Consider the following 20,707-nt stretch of genomic DNA (forward strand, 5'->3'; position numbering starts at 1 on the left):
GATTGAGGACCCCAGTGGAAATAAGACAGACACTCCCTCGATGACGCACTGACTTTCTTCGGTTACCCTGGGTGGCTAACCCTGAAGGGTTAAAAATCCTAACTAAATCTTATCTTGCGCTCACCCTGGGGGCCATGCTCACCCTGGGAGGAACGCTCACCCTGGGGGCCAAGCTCATCCTGGGAGAATAAATTGAAATAACAGGCTTGGTTCACACACACACACACACACACACACACACACACACACACACACACACACACACACACACACACACACACACACACACACACAAACACACAAACACAAACACTCAAGGACAAAAGAGTTTCAGAAATGTTCTTCGTATTAAATAATTATTTCATATTTGTCGTCCTCGTCAGAGTGACTTAATGGAGTCGCTCCACAAAGGCTTCTGTCTCGCCTTTATGGCCGAGCCGGAGCAAAATATTCTCTGAACCTCCAAGACAATACTGCGCAATAATTATCGGCGTCCCGGAGACTGTTTTGAAGACCATTTTATACAGACGAATTAAAAGTAGGCGCCTTAAATGATCATCCCAGGTATAAAAGAGAGTATATTAACGAGGAAGGAAATAAGCCTTGGGGCCAATAATCGAAAAAGGGAAAATTGGAGAGACACAAGCCAGGAGATCCGTCGCTTCTGATTCTCTTTTGTTCCTTGGAAGGGTTTTGGCGCCAACACTGACGGTGAACAAAAGAGCATCGATCCTGTTTTCTCTGGGCGGGAACCTGGGAATTGGTCAACCAATGGTGGCACTGCCTCCTCTCTCTCTCTCTCCACTCCGGGAGAAAACTTCTTTCAGATGGGTTATAAAAGAAGACGGCAACAAGAATACGCTTTTGGGGGAAAAATGGAGTATTGCTTTACGTGTTTTTTGTGTGTGTGTGTTCCTCAAATACCGCGTCAGACAAACTCGGTGTTTTTCTCATAGAAAGCGTATTGTGTGCAGCTGGCACAATGGTGCCACACAGAGACGCCGGGAAATAAGCTTAATAGGCGAACTTTTCATTCTTTTTCTTCTTTACCGCTGAGGATTTTCTTCATAACATGGCAGTGATGCGAGACTCATTGATGGCGTTGTTGTTTCTCTCTGTGTCTCAGTTCTTGCAACACGAGTCGCTGCTTCTCTCTTTAGGTTTCCTGAGGAATTGCGAATACGAATCAGGGATTGAAAATTTTCTTGCTTACTTTATCAATACGTTTATCTTCTCATGGCTTGCGTTGTTATTTGTGTCTCTTTTTCTGCGTTGGCTTTCCCTTTCCCAACCTCCACCCCCACTCCCCCATTCGCCTTCATATTGTCATTCATATGCTCACCCCCTTCCTTCCCCCCTTCCTTCTCCACCCCTCACACACACACACCAGCGAGGCTGGACATGAAATTCGCCTCAAGCACTTATGACGTAGGCGAGACAGACAACGTATGACCGTCGGGCGTCAGCAGCCAGACAATACTAAGATTTAAAGATCTGGTGAAAGTAAACAAGGAGAAAAGCATAACGGGTGAGAGAAGGAAGGATCTGATGTCAGAAGAGGTTATGCGAAGACGAAATAATTACCGAACCAGAAACACTGAGAAAGCGACTGGAAGGAGAGACGGTGAAGGAGTCGGAGTTCCCAGCTGGAAAAATAGCTGGAGGGCAGACGACGAATTTATATTCAGAGGAAAAAGAAGAAATTGTAAGCAGAGAGAGAACTGATGGTTAACCTTCTGATGCACTCATACATCCATCACTACCACCATCACACACACACACACACACACGCACACATACACTCACACACACAAACATAGTGAGGGAAGTGAAGTAAAAAAAGGAGGGACAGACATACTTAGAGGCCCTATCACGCCACCAAGAGAGCCAAGAAATGTCGAAGAGAGAAAGTAGCATACCTTTTGGTACAGGGACAATTGTAGGTAGGGATGGTGATAGGTCCCCTGCTTAGACACTATCAGGCTACCAAGAGATACAGGAATTTATAAGGAAAGGAGTGATAGTGATCCTTCAATCGGACCCAGAGATGCAAGGAAAAGGCAGTGGGAAGAGGAGAGGGAAGCTTTTATCCATGGGCTTCAGGAGGCTCGAGAGAGGACACATGAAAAAAGACGACAGGGATAGGAAAAAAACATTGAGAATATCATCAAACAAACAGGAGAGGAGGACATTACTGAGTTGATAAATTTTCAGAGACTTGGGGAATATTCGAGGGGGGAAAAGTCGCCCAGTCAAATTGGTTTTCAGGAAAGAAATGGTCTGAAACAGGATTCTGCAGCAGAAACTATGGATAAAGAAAATAACAAAATACAAACGGGTGTTCCTCGACCGTGACAGAACGCATACAGAACAGCAGAAAATGAGAGAAGATACAAAGAAGCAAAGAGTAAGAAACAGTGGCAAGGCTAGAGACAGGCAGGGGCACCCAGATTCAGTAGGACCAGTAAACACATCCACTCAAAGAACCACCCACAGAACACTACAACCAAACAGATCAACCCAAATCAAATCACACTCCACACTCACAGACCCAGACATCATAGAACTTACGGAAACCAGATTTATGGAATAATAACAGATGTGATCTTTCCAACCGGATATCAGATCATGAGGAAAGATAGAGGGATCAGATATGGAGGAGGAGGAGTTGCACTGCTCATCAAAAACCAGTGGAGTTTTGAGGAGTTGGAAGGAGTGGACAGAAGGGAAGCAAGGGACTACTTAGTAGGAACACTTCAGACAGGGGGCTCCAAGGCGGTGATTGCAGTGATATACAACCCACCACTGAATAGCAGGAGGTCAAGGCAAGAATATGATGAGAGCAACAGAGCAATGGTTGATACATTAGCTGAGGTGGCCAGAAGGGCCAACATGGGCAGGGCAAAGTTACTAGTTGTGGGCAATTTTAATCACAAGAAGACTGACTGGAAAAACCTGAAGCCACGCTGGGGACCAGAAATGGGAGGGCCAAGATGATAGAGGTAATGTAAGAAAACTTCATGAATCAACATGTTTGGGACACTACCAGAGAGAGAGAAGAGGATGAACCAGCAAGGCTGGACCTCATTTTCACCTTGAGTAATTCAGACATTCGGGACATCACAGATGAAAGGCCCATTGGAGCAAGTGATCACATAGTCCTGAGGTTCGAATACACTGTAGAGCTAAAGGTTGAAAGGGAAGCAGCACGAGTAGGATGGGAGAAGCCAGACTATAAAAGAGGGTGCTACACAGGTATGAGGAATTTCTTTCAGAAGGTACAGTGGGAATTTTATGCATGAGGTACAGTGGGAGAGTGAACTGGTGGGTAATACAGTGAATGAAATGCTGGAATATGTGACCACAAAATGCAAAGAGATGGAGGAGAGGTTCATACGCAAGGGCAACAGAATCAATAGGAAGACCAGAACGAGCCCTTGGATCACCCAATGGTGTAGAGAGGCCAAAACTAAGTGTGCTAGAGAAAACAAAAAGATTAACCGAAAAAACAGAAATGAATATGCATGGATAAGGAGGGATGCCCAGTGGCAATACGAGGATGACATAGCACTGAAAGTCAAATCTGACCCAGGGCTGTTATACAGCCACGTCAGGAGGATAACAACAAAACCCAGGTAATCAGGTTGAGAAGAAAGGATCACAATAAATGACGAAGAAGTATGCGATGAGCTAAACATGAGATTTAAGGAAGTATTTTCAAGTGAGACAGAGTGGACTACGGTAAACCAGAATGGTAGGGTACGTGTACGACTGCTGGACACACTACCCAACTGATGATAAGGTAAAAAGACTGCTAAGTGAACTAGATACCTCAAAGGCAGTGAGACCGGACAACATCTCTCCTTGAGTCTTGAGAGAGGGAGCAGAAGCACTGTGTGTGTGTCCCCTAACAACAATCTTCAGCACATCTAGCGTTACAGGGCAACTACCTGAGGTGTGGAAGAGAGTAAATGTAGTGCTAATCTTTAAGAAAGGAGACATGTAGGTAGCATTAAACTACAGACCAGTGTGACTTTGTAAATGGTCCAAGTCGGGCCGAAACGTCGTCGTAAGCTCCTCTCTTCTATGTGCGGGTTATTTGTGTATTGTGTACAGACCAGTGTCACTGACATGTATAGTATGCAAAGTCATGGAGAATCTTATCAGGAAAAGACTGGTGGAGCACCTGGAAAGGAATGCGTTTATACTGATCACCAGCATGGTTTCAGGGAGGGAAATTCCTGAGTCGCAAATCTGCTGGAGTTGTACGACAAGGTGACAAAAGTAAGGCAGGTGAGAGAGGGATGGGTTGACTGCATTTTCTTGGATTGTAAGAAGGTTTTCGACACAGTTCCGTACAAGAGAGCAGTGAAAAAGCTACAAGGGCAGATAAGAATAACAGGAGAGGCACTACAATGGATCAGAGAATAACTGCAAGGAAGGCAACAATGAGTGATGGTACATGAGGTGTCAGAGTGGGCGCCTATGACGAGCAAGGTTCCACAAGGATCAGTCCTCGGGTCGGTGTTGTTTTTAGTAAATGTGAATAATATGACAGAAGGGATACCTGTTTGCAAACCACAGTATGGGTGGGGTTAGAACCCATGGCAAGTGAGTCATAAAATCCCAGGCCAGTGTGTTTCTTTGTAATTGTGTTATTACAATTTCATGAGTCAAAATGTTTGAGATGAACCTGCCTAGCACAGACCAGCATACTTACTGCAGTGCTCCATCGTTCACATGTTTCCTCTGAGGGTGTGTCCTGTCCTGAGGAGAACTGGGGAATGCCTATTCAAGATGCATGTGTGCCACTGTGATAAATATGGAATAGCATCCAACTTTCTCTTTTACTGTAGTTGTTACTGCAGTCAGGGATGCTTCTAAACACTAACGTCTTAAATCTGCCTCCCTGATGACCAACTGGGCTTCATTCATTACAGTAAGTGTGCCACTGTGACCATCATTCTTGATGCTAATTGTCCTCCTTGATGTTAATAAGATGATCCCCGCCAGTCTCCCCCAAGTACTTCCTCTCACAGTGTCTGCACGGGATAGTGGCGACACTGGGGAAGTAACAGCAGGCCACTTACTGGTGAGTTCTTTGATAGAGACGGTGGATATTGTGGATACTTTGTCAAGTGCTGTAAAAGTGTTGTTTGCCACATCACCACATCTTTGTAGTGTAAATAAAGAATGTGGAGTAATGAAGATGTGAGAAGGTTCGTTGAATATAGGTACTTTCTTCCTCAAGGAAAGCAGGACTGAATGCACGGAGAACTCTTAAAAAGAATTCAATCTCAATGTCTTTGTTGGTGCTTGGGTGGTTGTGTTGAGAGTGAAAGTGCATCAGGTCGTCCTTGTTAGTGTGTCTCCTGTACACTTTGAAATAGAGGGCGTCACTACAAGTTATGCACAGGACATCTGAAAAGAGGAGCTGACCACCTCTCTCGGTATACTGAGTCGTGTTGATTTGTCTGACGATATTTTTGAATACTGAACCCTCCTGTGCATAACACTGCATTATGGCACTCGTAATAATGGTGTGGCACCTCTCTGTCACTATATGGTCCATAAAGATGTTAACTAGTGATGCACTGAGGGGGTTGCCCATTGCCATGCCGAAACATTGCTTGTAACACGTTTTCACATGTGAAGTAGCTAAAACTCGTGCATAGATCTATCAGATTTTTCTGAGTACGTCGATGACGGATGCAATAGGGACACTAATACACACACAGGAGACACGAGTCTGTAGGTGTCCTGAGTACTTTAAATGTCTGGGTTGATTGTGTCCTGGAGTACAGAGAGTTGCTTGGCAAAAATGCCTGTCAGTCGGTGTGTAGCACTGACTGTCCTGGAGGTGGTGATTGGTCGGAGAACAATATAACGTTTGTGAGTCTTGTGTAGACGGTATAGTGTGAGAGTATTGGAAGACACACACACACACACACACACACACACACACACACCACTTAGCCAGTGTTTATCAGCAGTGTTTATGGAAGTATCGTTGAGAGACACTAAGTGAATTATGTCTTATGACGAATGGTGGCAGCGCACCCTAGCTGACTTCCCAACCCCCTCACCCCTCACCCCTCACCCCTCACCCCTGACCTGTGACCCCTCACACTCCTCGCTCACACTCCTCACCCGTCACTCATGACCTCTGACCCCTCACTCCTCACCCCTCACTCCTGACCTCTGACCCCTCACCCCTGACCTGTGACCCCTCACACTCCTCACTCATCACTCCTCACCCCTCATGACCTCTGACCCCTGACCCCTCACTCCTCACCACTCACTTCCCTCATCACTAAGTTTCCTCGCTGCTCCTCCTGACCCACCAACATAAGAAGGTCTAAAACTTCACATATTAAAAAGATAAATAAAACCAATTCTCTCTATTTTTCTCACTTTTTCTCTTTTTTTTTTTTTTACACATGGTTTGACAAGGTTAAGGATCCCTAGCTTTATTGACAGCTATTTACAGGTTAAGGATTCCTAACTTTATTGGCAAGCTAAGAGCTGTTACCTACATCAGCTCATTTGAAAGCATTTTTATTATTATGAGACATACAAGTAGGGAACAGGGTGAAGCTGGAGCCATCTGTGGGCCAGCATTTTCATTTGATCAACTGACTTTATCTCGTTGACATCATTATGCTGTACGAATGTGTTCCAGACTCGAGTCATCCTGGGTATGTATGATCTCAGATGGAGTGATGTTCTGGAGAAGGGTACAGCCAGAGTGAAGTTGCTGCTTTCTGCCCGTCTACTACGTTACCAGTATTGTTAACTTTCATTTCCTTCAAAATTACATTGCGTTCATTTCTTTTAATAGCTAAATTGGAAATGAACGTCCTGGTATTATTAAGATTATTTTTTTATGTGGCCACTGTGGCCACTTCTAGTATATGATATCACTTGTTTGAAGGATATAAATGGTATAAAATACCGACACAATTGAAATATAAACACATATGCAGTATAATGTGATCCTTTATTGGCAACGTTTCGCCCACACAGTGAGCTTTTTCAAGTCACAAACAGATCTACCTGGGGTGGAAGGTACGCGAGTATTTATAGTCAGGTTCAGAATACTGAGGTCAGGTGGAGAATGCTGCATCTGATGATGTACCGAGTCCAAAAGTCTGCTGAAAGAGGTGATTTTCGAAAGAGAAACACGTAAAGCCAACACAGTTCAACAAGGTCGATGAAATCGCTGGCTGGAATAGGAAGATCAAGTGAATTGTCAATTTTCCTGCGCAAGAGATCGATGGCTTGTGTAGTAGGTACTTTGGTGAATAGGGAAGTCACGTCAAGACTGGAAAGTTTCTTGTTCCTGATGTTGATGTTGCGAATGCGATTAATCCTCCTATTCCAGCCAGCGATTTCATCGACCTTGTTGAACTATGTGTTGGCATTACGTGTTTCTCTTTCGAAAATCACCTCTTTCAGCAGACTTTTGGTCTACCCATGGCTTCGCCACTCAGTGCGGTCCTGGCGAACCAATACATGGAACATCTAGAAGCCGAACGTTTCTCCACCATTATTCCTTCGTCTGTCACCTGGCTCCGCTATGTTGACGACATTCTCCTCATAACTCCTAGACGCTTCAACGTTCAAGCTCTCCAAGACAAGCTCAACCAGGTCGAGCCCTCAATCCAGTTCACACTTGAAGAAGGAGTCGACAACACTCTTCCTTTCCTTGATGTTCTTCTCTGCAAAGCTGATCATGAACTTCGTTTTAAAGTCTATCGATAACCCACCAACCAAAACGATCTTCTCCACTTCTACTCTCACAACGACACCAAAACTAAACGTGGTGTAATTATAGGCTTCTTCCTGCGTACACTCAGAATCTGCAGCAATGAGTTTCTTGGGGAAGAATGCACTATAATTGAACAAGTATTTTCTAAACTCCACTATCCTCGTCACTTCATCAGAGACTGCAGACGGCCGGCATTAAACATCTTCAACACACCCAGAGAAGACACTGCCGAGAAGAGATACATAGTCCTCACCACCAACTCCATTGCCAAACACGTTTCCAATACCTCATTCCAAGTATCTACCTCCACAACCACGACCATCAATGACATCACCAGTGATAGACAGGACAAGCTTCCATCCTCTGCAGGGGTATACATAATCCCTTGTAATGACTGCAACAAATTATACGTGGGCGAAACATCAAGGGACCTCCAAACACGTATTTCAGAACACCATTACGCAAGCAGGTCTAACGATACAAGGAATGCCTGTGTGCTACACCGTAATTCACACAACCACTTGATAAACTACAGAAACTCAAGACTTATCGCCACAGAAGACAACACTCAATACCGAAGAATCCTGGAATCATCGCTTATCTCTATATCCGACAACTTCAACCAAAATAATGGCTTCTATAACATAGCTGAACCACTTGGCAAGAAACTTCTTCATCGTTATCCCACATAAGAACATAGGAATGGAAGAACACTGCAGAAGGTCTGCTCACAAACTTATCCAATCTCCCTTCCAAGCTACCCAAAATTTTAGACTCTATAACCCCACTCGGTAGATCATCAGATGCAGCATTCTCCACCTGACCTCAACATTCTGAACCTGACTATAAATACTCGCGTACCTTCCACCTCAGGTAGATCTGTTTGTGACTTGAAAAAGCCCACTGTGTGGGCGAAACGTTGTCAATAAAGGATCACATTATACTGCATATGTGTTTATATTTCCACATCACTTGTTTATCGGTCTGAGTATATACTGTCAGATTGTGTAATACTCTGTGAAGACTAGATATTCTTCTCCTAAGGAGTATCTGTATATTTAAAGTTTCTCTTATAACCATGTATTTCAAGGCATTTTCTAGGAACTTGGTAATATAGAACTTGTAGTCAGCGTTCTGGACAAAAATACTGTATAACGGTATAATTTTTTATGATTTAATTAAGTGCTTAATTGAAAGTTTTATTGAAGACTATTACTATCCCTAACTTTCTGCCTATAGTTGTCAGGCTCCAATAAGTATATGATAAAGGCTGTGTATATACCCGGGAGCGTAACACTTTCTGCCCGTCTTGTGGCATAAAAGCTTGTTTCACGCTGTCCTGGAAGTGGATCCAAGTGTGGTATTTTGACAATATTGGCCTTGTACATAACAGTAAGGCCACCCACATCCCTCCTATGTTGAAGGCTCTGCTGAAATGAGAGATCCATCCAGGATGGGTCCAGGCGAGAGATGAGACGTCTTGCTCTGTTCTCTACTCTGTCAAGCAGTCGCTCTCTCTCTCTCTCTCTCTCTCTCTCTCTCTCTCTCTCTCTCTCTCTCTCTCTCTCTCTCTCTCTCTCTCTCTCTCTCTCTCTCTCTCTCTCTCTCTCTCTCTCTCTCTCTCTCTCTCTCTCTCCTCTCTCTCTCTCTATCTCTCTCTCTCTCTCTCTCTCTCTCTCTCTCTCTCTCTCTCTCTCTCTCTCTCTCTCTCTCTCTCTCTCTCTCTCTCTCTCTCTCTCTCACCCATTTCAAAATCACCCATTCCGAATGAAGACTCGTCACCCATATGGGGTTCACTACTCTGGGGTTCACTACTCTGGGGTTCACTACTCTGGGGTTCACTACTCTCATGTTCCTCACTTCTCTAAGACAATGGAACAGTAGTTTGTGTTGGATGGAGGGAGTTAAGGGGTATTTAGGGAAGAGGGAATGAAGGGGAAGGAGTATGAAGGGGTGAGGGGAAGCGGCACTCCCTCTCGGTGACTGGAGGCGAGTAGAGAGGGAGGTGCTAGTGAAGATAGATGGAGTCTCGTGCAGGAGGGATGGAGGGAGGGATGGAGGGAGGGATGGAGGGAGGGAAGAGGGATGGAAAATGATGGAGATGAAGATGACCATCACTGAGTTATCTGTGTTGATAGTAACACAGAGCCCCCCACATAGAGCCAGAACCCCCACATTCCCATCACTCACGTAGAGCCAGAACCCCCACATTCCCATCACTCACGTAGAGCCAGAACCCCCACATTCCCATCACTCACATAGAGCCAGAACCCTCACATTCCCTTCACCCACATAGAGCCAGAACCCCCACATTCCCATCACTCACATAGAGCCAGAACCCCCACATTCCCATCACCCACATAGAGCCAGAACCGCCACATTCCCATCACTCACATAGAGCCAGAACCCTCACATTCCCTTCACCCACATAGAGCCAGAACCCCCACATTCCCATCACCCACATAGAGCCAGAACCCCCACATTCCCATCACCCACATAGAGCCAGAACCCCCACATTCCCTTCACCCACATAGAGCCAGAACCCCCACATTCCCATCACCCACATAGAGCCAGAACCCCCACATTCCCGTCACCCACATAGAGCAAGAGGCCCACATTCCCATCACCCACATAGAGCCAGAACCCCCACATTCCCATCACCCACATAGAGCCAGAACCCCCACATTCCCATCACTCACATAGAGCCAGAACCCTCACATTCCCTTCACCCACACAGAGCCAGAACCCCCGCATTCCCATCACCCACATATAGCCAGAACCCCCACATTCCCATCACCCACATAGAGCCAGAACCCCCATATTCCCATCACCCACATAGAGCCAGAACCCCACATTCCCATCACCCACATAGAGCCAGAACCCCCACATTCCCATCACCCACACAGAGCCAGAACCCCCACATTCCCGTCACCCACATAGAGCCAGAACCCCCACATTTCCATCACCCACATAGAGCCAGAACCCTCACATTTCCATCACCCACATAGAGCCAGAGCCCCCACATTCCCATCACCCACATAGAGCCAGAACCCCCACATTCTCATCACCAACTTAGAGCCAGAACCCCCACATTCCCATTACCCACATAGAGCCAGAACCCCCACATTCCCATCACCCACATAGAGCCAGAACCCCCACATTCCCATCACCCACATAGAGCCAGAATCCCCACATTCCCATCACCCACATAGAGCCAGAACCCCCATATTTCCATCACCCACATAGAGCCAGAACTCCCACATTCCCATCACCCACATAGAGCCAGAACCCCCACATTCCCATCACCCACCTAGAGCCAGAACCCCCACATTCCCATCACCCACATAGAGCCAGAACCCCCACATTCCCATTACTCACATAGAGCCAGAACCCCCATATTTACATCACCCACATAGAGCCAGAATCCCCACATTCCCATCACCCACATAGAGCCAGAACCCCCACATTCCCATTACCCACATAGAGCCAGAACCCCCATATTTACATCACCCACATAGAGCCAGAACCCCCACATTCCCATCAGCCACATAGAGCCAGAACCCCCACATTCCCATCACTTACATAAAGCCAGAACCCCCACATTCCCATTACCCACATAGAGCCAGAACCTCCACATTCCCATTACCCACATAGAGCCAGAACCCCCACATTCTCATTACCCACATAGAGCCAGAACCCCCACATTCCCATTATCCATATAGAGCCAGAACACCCACATTCCCATCACCCACATAGAGCCAGAACCCCCACATTCCCATCACTTACATAAAGCCAGAACCTCCACATTCCCATTACCCACATAGAGCCAGAACCCCCACATTCCTATTACCCACATAGAGCCAGAACTCCCACATTCCCATTACCCACATAGAGCCAGAACCCCCATATTCCCATTACCCACATAGAACCAGAACTCCCACATTCCCATTACCCACATAGAGCCAGAACCCCCACATTCCCATTACTCACATAGAGCCAGAACCTCCACATTCCCGTCACCCACATAGAGCCAGAACCCCCACATTCCCATCACCCACATAGAGCCAGAACCCCCACATTCCCATCACCCACATAGAGCAAGAACCCCCATATTTCCATCACCCACATAGAGCCAGAACCCCCACATTCCCATCTCCCACATAGAGCCAGAAACCCCACATTACCATCAACATAGAGCCAGAACCCCCACATTCCCATCACCCACATAGAGCCAGAACCCCCACATTCCCATCACCCACATAGAGCCAGAACCCCCACATTCCCATCACCCACATAGAGACAGAACCCTCACATTCCCATCACCCACATAGAGCCAGAACCCCCATCTTCCCATCACCCACAAAGAGCCAGCACCCCCACACTCCCATCACCCACATTGAGCCAGCACCCCCACACTCCCTTCACCCACACCGAGCCAGCACCCCCACACTCCCATCACCCACACCGAGGGTGCACCCACACACTCCCATCACCCACACCGAGCCAGCACCCCCACACTTCCTTCACCCACACCGAACCAGCACCCCCACACTCCCATCACCCACACCGAGCAAGCACCCCCACACTCCCATCACCCACACAGAGCCAGCACCCCCACACTCCCATCACCCACACAGAGCCAGCACCCCCGCACTCCCATCACCCACACAGAGCCAGCACCCCCACACTCCCATCACCCACACCGAGCCAGCACCCCCACACTCCCGTCACCCACGCCGAGCCAGCACCCCCACACTCTCCCCACACAGAACCAGCCTTCCATACACAAAGCCACTCCCATTCACACACACACACACACACACACACACATACACACACACACACACACACACGCACGCACACACACACACACACACACACACACACACACACACACACACACACACACACACACACACACACACACACACACACACACACACACACACACACACACACACACACACACACACACACACACAAACTCCCCCACACAGAGCCAGTCCCCCACACACTCACCCTCCCCCACAGAACCTGCCACATACATACATCCTTCTCCACAGAACTAACCCCACACACACCCTTCCCCCTCAGAGACAGTCCAATACACACTCACCCTCCCCCACAGAGACAGTCCCCCCACACACACTCCCACAGATACAGTTCCCCCCACACACACATTCTCCCCCACCACAAAGACAAACACATTCACATATGCATAATACTTCCCTTCCACCCCCTCCCTCCTCTTCCACCCTCACACCCACACCCCCTTTCCAACACCCCTTTCCAAGCCCCCCCCACACACCTCCCTCATTACCTCCCCTCCCACAAACCTTGGCAGTAACCCGTCGTCTTGTGAATAGGGAGGCCATATGTACTGTGAGGGGAGACGAGAGAGGGGAGAGGCAGGCACAGACGGAGCCAGAGCAAGACAAGGGGAGAAAGAGGAGGAAGAAAGGGAGGGGAATAAGGGAAAAACAAGGAGACGCGGACCTCTTTTTCAGGGCCTATTGCTGAAGTATTTTCCTTCTGTAATAATCTGCTTCAGTTCTGTGGTGTTAGTGTTGATGGTGTTAGTGTTGATGGTGTTAGTGTTGATGGTGTTAGTGTTGATGGTGTTAGTGTTGATGGTGTTAGTGTTGATGGTGTTAGTGGTGATAGTGTTAGTGTTGATGGTGTTAGTGTTGATGGTGTTAGTGTTGATGGTGTTAGTGCTGATGGTGTTAGTGTTGATGGTGTTAGTGGTGATGGTGTTAGTGGTGATGGTGTTAGTGTTGATGGTGTTAGTGTTGATGGTGTTAGTGTTGATGGTGTTAGTGTTGATGGTGTTAGTGTTGATGGTGTTAGTGTTGATGGTGTTAGTGTTGATGGTGTTAGTGTTGATGGTGTTAGTGTTGATGGTGTTAGTGTTGATGGTGTTAGTGTTGATGGTGTTAGTGTTGATGGTGTTAGTGTTGATGGTGTTAGTGTTGATGGTGTTAGTGTTGATGGTGTTAGTGTTGATGGTGTTAGTGTTGATGGTGTTAGTGTTGATGGTGTTAGTGTTGATGGTGTTAGTGTTGATGGTGTTAGTGTTGATGGTGTTAGTGTTGATGGTGTTAGTGTTGATGGTGTTAGTGTTGATGGTGTTAGTGTTGATGGTGTTAGTGTTGATGGTGTTAGTGTTGATGGTGTTAGTGTTGATGGTGTTAGTGTTGATGGTGTTAGTGTTGATGGTGTTAGTGTTGATGGTGTTAGTGGTGTTGGTGTTGATGGTGTTAGTGTTGATGGTGTTAGTGTTGATGGTGTTAGTGTTGATGGTGTTAGTGTTGATGGTGTTAGTGTTGATGGTGTTAGTGTTGATGGTGTTAGTGTTGATGGTGTTAGTGTTGATGGTGTTAGTGTTGATGGTGTTAGTGTTGATGGTGTTAGTGTTGATAGTGTTAGTGTTGATGGTGTTAGTGTTGATGGTGTTAGTGTTGATGGTGTTAGTGTTGATGGTGTTAGTGTTGATGGTGTTAGTGTTGATGGTGTTAGTGTTGATGGTGTTAGTGTTGATGGTGTTAGTGTTGATGGTGTTAGTGTTGATGGTGTTAGTGTTGATGGTGTTAGTGTTGATGGTGTTAGTGTTGATGGTGTTAGTGTTGATGGTGTTAGTGTTGATGGTGTTAGTGTTGATGGTGTTAGTGTTGATGGTGTTAGTGCTGATGGTGTTAGTGTTGATGGTGTTAGTGTTGATGGTGTTAGTGTTATGGTGTTAGTTGATGGTGTTAGTGTTGATGGTGTTAGTGTTTATGGTGTTAGTGTTGATGGTGTTAGTGTTGATGGTGTTAGTGTTGATGGTGTTAGTGTTGATGGTGTTAGTGTTGATGGTGTTAGTGTTGATGGTGTTAGTGTTGATGGTGTTAGTGTTGATGGTGTTAGTGTTGATGGTGTTAGTGTTGATGGTGTTAGTGTTGATGGTGTTAGTGCTGATGGTGTTAGTGTTGATGGTGTTAGTGTTGATGGTGTTAGTGTTGATGGTGTTAGTGTTGATGGTGTTAGTGTTGATGGTGTTAGTGCTGATTATGTTAGTGTTGATGGTGTTAGTGTTGATGGTGTTAGTGTTGATGGTGTTAGTGTTGATGGTGTTAGTGTTGATGGTGTTAGTGTTGATGGTGTTAGTGTTGATGGTGTTAGTGTTGATGGTGTTAGTGTTGATGGTGTTAGTGTTGATGGTGTTAGTGTTGATAGTGTTAGTGTTGATGGTGTTAGTGTTGATGGTGTTAGTGTTGATGGTGTTAGTGTTGATGGTGTTAGTGTTGATGGTGTTAGTGTTGATGGTGTTAGTGTTGATGGTGTTAGTGTTGATAGTGTTAGTGTTGATGGTGTTAGTGTTGATAGTGTTAGTGTTGATGGTGTTAGTGGTGATAGTGTTAGTGTTGATGGTGTTAGTGTTGATAGTGTTAGTGTTGATGGTGTTAGTGTTGATAGTGTTAGTGTTGATGGTGTTAGTGGTGATAGTGTTAGTGTTGATGGTGTTAGTGTTGATGGTGTTAGTGTTGATGGTGTTAGTGCTGATGGTGTTAGTGTTGATGTTAGTGTTGATGGTGTTAGTGTTGATGGTGTTAGTGTTGATGGTGTTAGTGTTGATGGTGTTAATGTTGATGGTGTTAGTGTTGATGGTGTTAGTGTTGATGGTGTTAGTGTTGATGGTGTTAGTGTTGATGGTGTTAGTGTTGATGGTGTTAGTGTTGATGGTGTTAGTGTTGATGGTGTTAGTGTTGATGGTGTTAGTGTTGATGGTGTTAGTGTTGATGGTGTTAGTGTTGATGGTGTTAGTGTTGATGGTGTTAGTGTTGATGGTGTTAGTGTTGATGGTGTTAGTGTTGATGGTGTTAGTGTTGATGGTGTTAGTGTTGATGGTGTTAGTGTTGATGGTGTTAGTGTTGATGGTGTTAGTGTTGATGGTGTTAGTGTTGATGGTGTTAGTGTTGATGGTGTTAGTGTTGATGGTGTTAGTGTTGATGGTGTTAGTGTTGATGGTGTTAGTGTTGATGGTGTTAGTGTTGATGGTGTTAGTGTTGATAGTGTTAGTGTTGATGGTGTTAGTGTTGATGGTGTTAGTGTTGATGGTGTTAGTGCTGATGGTGTTAGTGTTGATGGTGTTAGTGTTGATGGTGTTAGTGCTGATGGTGTTAGTGTTGATGGTGTTAGTGTTGATGGTGTTAGTGCTGATAGTGTTAGTGTTGATGGTGTTAGTGTTGATGGTGTTAGTGCTGATGGTGTTAGTGCTGATGGTGTTAGTGTTGATGGTGTTAGTGTTGATGGTGTTAGTGCTGATGGTGTTAGTGTCGATGGTGTTAGTGTTGATGGTGTTAGTGTTGATGGTGTTAGTGTTGATGGTGTTAGTGTTGATGGTGTTAGTGTTGATGGTGTTAGTGTTGATGGTGTTAGTGTTGATGGTGTTAGTGTTGATGGTGTTAGTGCTGATGGTGTTAGTGTTGATGGTGTTAGTGCTGATGGTGTTAGTGTTGATGGTGTTAGTGTTGATGGTGTTAGTGCTGATGGTGTTAGTGTTGATGGTGTTAGTGCTGATGGTGTTAGTGCTGATGGTGTTAGTGCTGATGATGTTAGTGTTGATGGTGTTAGTGTTGATGGTGTTAGTGTTGATGGTGTTAGTGTTGATGGTGTTAGTGCTGATGGTGTTAGTGTTGATGGTGTTAGTGTTGATGGTGTTAGTGTTGATGGTGTTAGTGCTGATGGTGTTAGTGTTGATGGTGTTAGTGTTGATGGTGTTAGTGTTGATGGTGTTAGTGTTGATGGTGTTAGTGTTGATGGTGTTAGTGTTGATGGTGTTAGTGTTGATGGTGTTAGTGTTGATGGTGTTAGTGTTGATGGTGTTAGTGTTGATGGTGTTAGTGTTGATGGTGTTAGTGTTGATGGTGTTAGTGTTGATGGTGTTAGTGTTGATGGTGTTAGTGTTGATGGTGTTAGTGCTGATGGTGTTAGTGTTGATGGTGTTAGTGTTGATGGTGTTAGTGTTGATGGTGTTAGTGTTGATGGTGTTAGTGTTGATGGTGTTAGTGTTGATAGTGTTAGTGTTGATGGTGTTAGTGTTGATGGTGTTAGTGTTGATGGTGTTAGTGTTGATAATGTTAGTGTTGATGGTGTTAGTGTTGATGGTGTTAGTGTTGATGGTGTTAGTGCTGATGGTGTTAGTGTTGATAGTGTTAGTGTTGATGGTGTTAGTGCTGATGGTGTTAGTGTTGATGGTGTTAGTGTTGATGGTGTTAGTGTTGATGGTGTTAGTGTTGATGGTGTTAGTGCTGATGGTGTTAGTGCTGATGGTGTTAGTGTTGATGGTGTTAGTGTTGATGGTGTTAGTGTTGATGGTGTTAGTGTTGATGGTGTTAGTGTTGATAGTGTTAGTGTTGATGGTGTTAGTGTTGATGGTGTTAGTGTTGATGGTGTTAGTGTTGATAGTGTTAGTGTTGATGGTGTTAGTGTTGATGGTGTTAGTGTTGATGGTGTTAGTGCTGATGGTGTTAGTGTTGATAGTGTTAGTGTTGATGGTGTTAGTGCTGATGGTGTTAGTGTTGATGGTGTTAGTGCTGATGGTGTTAGTGTTGATGGTGTTAGTGTTGATGGTGTTAGTGCTGATGGTGTTAGTGTTGATGGTGTTAGTGTTGATGGTGTTAGTGCTGATAGTGTTAGTGTTGATGGTGTTAGTGCTGATGGTGTTAGTGCTGATGGTGTTAGTGCTGATGGTGTTAGTGTTGATGGTGTTAGTGTTGATGGTGTTAGTGCTGATGGTGTTAGTGTTGATGGTGTTAGTGTTGATGGTGTTAGTGTTGATGGTGTTAGTGTTGATGGTGTTAGTGTTGATGGTGTTAGTGCTGATGGTGTTAGTGTTGATGGTGTTAGTGTTGATGGTCTTAGTGTTGATGGTGTTAGTGTTGATGGTGTTAGTGCTGATGGTGTTAGTGTTGATGGTGTTAGTGCTGATGGTGTTAGTGTTGATGGTGTTAGTGTTGATGGTGTTAGTGCTGATGGTGTTAGTGTTGATGGTGTTAGTGCTGATCGTGTTAGTGCTGATGGTGTTAGTGCTGATGGTGTTAGTGTTGATGGTGTTAGTGTTGATGATGTTAGTGTTGATGGTGTTAGTGTTGATGGTGTTAGTGTTGATAGTGTTAGTGTTGATAGTGTTAGTGGTGATGGTGTTAGTGTTGATGGTGTTAGTGGTGATAGTGTTAGTGTTGATAGTGTTAGTGTTGATGGTGTTAGTGTTGATAGTGTTAGTGTTGATGGTGTTAGTGTTGATGGTGTTAGTGTTGATGGTGTTAGTGTTGATGGTGTTAGTGTTGATAGTGTTAGTGTTGATGGTGTTAGTGTTGATGGTGTTAGTGTTGATAGTGTTAGTGTTCATGGTGTTAGTGTTGATGGTGTTAGTGTTGATGGTGTTAGTGTTGATGGTGTTAGTGGTGATAGTGTTAGTGTTGATGGTGTTAGTGTTGATAGTGTTAGTGTTGATGGTGTTAGTGGTGATAGTGTTAGTGGTGATAGTGTTAGTGCTGATGGTGTTAGTGTTGATGGTGTTAGTGGTGATAGTGTTAGTGGTGATAGTGTTAGTGCTGATGGTGTTAGTGTTGATGGTGTTAGTGGTGATAGTGTTAGTGGTGATAGTGTTAGTGTTGATGGTGTTAGTGTTGATGGTGTTAGTGGTGATAGTGTTAGTGTTGATGGTGTTAGTGTTGATAGTGTTAGTGTTGATGGTGTTAGTGTTGATGGTGTTAGTGGTGATAGTGTTAGTGTTGATGGTGTTAGTGCTGATGGTGTTAGTGTTGATGGTGTTAGTGTTGATGGTGTTAGTGTTGATGGTGTTAGTGTTGATGGTGTTAGTGGTGATAGTGTTAGTGTTGATGGTGTTAGTGGTGATAGTGTTAGTGTTGATGGTGTTAGTGGTGATGGTGTTAGTGTTGATGGTGTTAGTGGTGATAGTGTTAGTGTTGATAGTGTTAGTGTTGATGGTGTTAGTGTTGATGGTGTTAGTGGTGATAGTGTTAGTGTTGATGGTGTTAGTGCTGATGGTGTTAGTGTTGATGGTGTTAGTGTTGATAGTGTTAGTGGTGATAGTGTTAGTGTTGATGGTGTTAGTGTTGATGGTGTTAGTGTTGATGGTGTTAGTGTTGATGGTGTTAGTGTTGATGGTGTTAGTGTTGATGGTGTTAGTGGTGATGGTGTTAGTGGTGATAGTGTTAGTGTTGATGGTGTTAGTGTTGATGGTGTTAGTGTTGATGGTGTTAGTGTTGATGGTGTTAGTGCTGATGGTGTTAGTGCTGATGGTGTTAGTGTTGATGGTGTTAGTGCTGATGGTGTTAGTGTTGATTGTGTTAGTGTTGATAGTGTTAGTGGTGATAGTGTTAGTGTTGATGGTGTTAGTGTTGATGGTGTTAGTGCTGATGGTGTTAGTGTTGATGGTGTTAGTGTTGATGGTGTTAGTGCTGATGGTGTTAGTGTTGATAGTGTTAGTGTTGATGGTGTTAGTGTTGATAGTGTTAGTGGTGATAGTGTTAGTGTTGATGGTGTTAGTGTTGATGGTGTTAGTGCTGATGGTGTTAGTGCTGATGGTGTTAGTGCTGATGGTGTTAGTGGTGATGGTGTTAGTGTTGATAGTGTTAGTGGTGATGGTGTTAGTGTTGATGGTGTTAGTGGTAATGGTGTTAGTGTTGATGGTGTTAGTGCTGATGGTGTTAGTGTTGATGGTGTTAGTGGTAATGGTGTTAGTGTTGATGGTGTTAGTGCTGGTGGTGTTAGTGTTGATGGTGTTAGTGCTGATGGTGTTAGTTGTGATGGTGTTAGTGTTGATAGTGTTAGTGCTGATGGTGTTAGTGCTGATAGTGTTAGTGTTGATGGTGTTAGTGCTGGTGTTAGTGTTGTTGGTGTTAGTGGTGATGGTGTTAGTGGTGATGGTGTTAGTACTGGTGTTAGTGTTGTTGGTGTTAGTGGTGATGGTGTTAATGATGATGGTTTTAGTGCTGGTGTTAGTGTTGTTGGTGCTAGTGGTAATGGTGTTAGTGGTGATGGTGTTAGTGTTAATGGTGTTAGTGGTGATGGTATTAGTGGTGATGGTGTTAGTGATGATAGTGTTAGTGATGATGGTGTTAGTGCTGATGTTAGTGTTGTTGGTGTTAGTAGTGATGGTGTTAGTGGTAATGGTGTTAGTGGTAATGGTGTTAGTGGTGATGGTGTTAGTGGTGATGGTGTTAGTGTTGATGGTGTTAGTGGTAATGGTGTTAGCGGTGATGGTGTTACTGATGGTGTTAGCTATAATGGTGTTAGTGTCGTTTGTGTTAGCGGTGATAGTGTCTGTTGATGGTGTTAGTGGTGATGGTGTTATTGATGGTGTCAGTGTTAATGGTATCAGTGTTGATGGTGTTTGTGTTGTTGGTATTAGTGTTAATGTTGTTAGTGTTGATGGTGTCAGTGTTGATGGTGTCAGTGTTGATGCGGTCAGTGCTAGAGAAGTGTTGTCCTCAGTCCCACTTGTTATCGCTCTGGCAGTGTCTCCCACCTATATTTTATCTCATCCTCCACAAAGGATGTAATATAGTCCTACACAGTCCTCCTCCACTAAGAATGCTAAACTGTACACACTCCTCCACTAAGAATGTTATACTGTACAGGCTCCTTCACTGAGAATGTTACACACACCAGCACACTCTTCTTGGTCGTTGTCGTTTTTGTGCTCTGTTAGTTCTCGTGTCGTTCGCGAGGCCTCCCATGAAACAATCTCAGTGAGCTAGTTTAATATTGTTGAGATATATACTCTACAACATAACATGTATGAGCGACTACGTACCGGTCGATGGTACTGGGGGAAGGGATGCATTAAATACTTTTGCATCCTTCCTTCTGAAATCCTGAACGGAGAACTTAGGATAATGTACTTTCGTGACAATCTCCGATAACGTC

The sequence above is a fragment of the Cherax quadricarinatus genome, chromosome 6, assembly GCF_038502225.1.
Source record: "Cherax quadricarinatus isolate ZL_2023a chromosome 6, ASM3850222v1, whole genome shotgun sequence".
Lineage (NCBI taxonomy): Eukaryota > Metazoa > Arthropoda > Malacostraca > Decapoda > Parastacidae > Cherax > Cherax quadricarinatus.